Source organism: Copadichromis virginalis, linkage group LG15 (genome assembly GCF_057382275.1).
Source record: "Copadichromis virginalis isolate Kocher_CV1m ecotype Utaka linkage group LG15, C_Virginalis_male_GT1.1, whole genome shotgun sequence".
Classification (NCBI taxonomy): Eukaryota; Metazoa; Chordata; class Actinopteri; order Cichliformes; family Cichlidae; genus Copadichromis; species Copadichromis virginalis.
The window spans coordinates 1,938,303-1,940,094 of record NC_140632.1 but is presented as its reverse complement, the minus strand read 5'-3'; the positions used below and the strand labels follow the sequence as shown (position 1 = coordinate 1,940,094).

The window sequence follows — 1,792 nt, the reverse complement described above, 5'->3', positions numbered from 1 at the left end:
ACTGTAAGGATTGGGCTTTTGAAATGAATTCATGCTGTTGGTCCTTGATTAAAAAAATATGTTGCTGTTCGGGTACTTTGCCTTCTAGGTGAGACCCAGCATGCATTGTCAGTGCCAAGTGGCTGCCCTTGAAATACTGCAGAGTGTGCTTCACCTGTTCAACAAAAGTTGCAAATATATGTTTTCACTGCATAATAGCTACAGGCTTTGGGAATGGGGATGATAACAACAAAAAATCTGATTTTAATTGACTCTTGTTACACTGTAACACATTTCCACACAGAATTTATGGCTACATCTATAACAAGTGTAAGGACTCTTTTACTTGTGTGTCGGCTTCGAGACTATTGGACAATCAGTTGCCATAAACTTGGCAGCGGTGCCAAGATGGGATCACAAAACGTTAAAGTCCTCCTGGGTTTGTTCCATCCATTCGTTTTCTTCCACTTATCCAATTCCCAGCTGCCTTTAGGCTAGCGTGCACGCTGGACTAGTGCAGTCGCAGGGCCAAAACACAGAGGCAGGCGACCATTCACTGATTAGCTGGACATTTATGAAATTTGCAAAATGTTTACATGTATGTAAAAGAAGTTGGCACTGTGTATTCTAAGGGATGCATGCACGCTGGGTCCAAAATGCTCCATTTTTCCCATAACGGCGAGACTTGACGTCGCCTGCACGATTAATGAGGGATTTTGAGACCTCTGCATAGATCAATAAAGAAGTGGTTTGCCATCAATCAGGAAAGTCTCGGCATTTCTCCAAGAGCATGGTGAGTAGACACTTCATTTTTTAGCACATCAGAATGAAATTGTGCTAATAAGGTAACACAGGTAAGGCCCCAGTGAGGATCGAACTCACGACCCCTGGTTTACAAGACCAGTGCTCTAACCGCTGAGCTATGGAGCCTACACTCTGATGATGAGGTGGACCAAAGACCTCTGTGAGGACCAATATGCACAGGTAAAAGCTGCATGAGCAGAGACCACCGACGTCTGATGCACATCCAGTCACTGTGTTCTATAGTCAAAGCTGAAATATGACAGAAACCGCTCAGTTTCAGAAAAGAGCTTCACGGGTTCCTCGTGGCAGGCGGAGTTGGAGGATATCCAACAGTGAACAGCAGCTTGACATTTCCAACACTTCAATTTGTCATTTTTAACCTCAGATTTGACATTTGTCAAAATAAAAAATATATGAAATGTGAATTTGCACCATTAACTGAAATGTTCTTACAATAAACCTTTAAATATTTTTCAGTTACATTTAGATAATTTCTGCCTTTTTTGTGTGTTTTGTAAAGTATTTAGTATTTTGTAATGTTGTTGAGTACTACTATCATCATTGTTATTATAATTACTATCAATATAAAATGTATAACAGTCACAAATGGTAATTAAACAGCCAGCAAAAGCCTTATAGCTCATTATTAGCCTAGCCATCGTCCTGTCACATAGACATGTAGCATTAGCAGGCTAGCAGCAAGTGCTGGATCCTAAGACTTCTTGTTTCACTGTGACGAGGCAGCTGGTAAATGCAAAAAACCCAAATAAATAAAAATGCAGGGCTACAAAGCGATATATTAAATACTGCTGTAGATACAAAAGAGGCGCCTGCTTTCCCTTTCAGTTATACTCAGAGAATATAAAAGAGACAAATTGTTAAAACGTTCCAGTAAAAACTTTACATGTTAGCTGTGCGCAGGATTCAGTGTCCTACATATGTGCAGGATATTCACTACAGTGACTACGGCTCACTGAAGTACTTGGTTGTGTACTTCTGTACTGCCACG

General features: G+C 40.6%; 1 non-coding gene across 1 annotated transcript; it reads right to left on the bottom strand.

Annotated features, from left to right (window-relative positions):
* Positions 1 to 836: 836 nt before the first annotated feature.
* Positions 837 to 909, bottom strand: trnat-ugu (transfer RNA threonine (anticodon UGU)). The gene has a single exon. It is a non-coding gene; the product is annotated as a tRNA-Thr (tRNA).
* Positions 910 to 1,792: the final 883 nt, after the last annotated feature.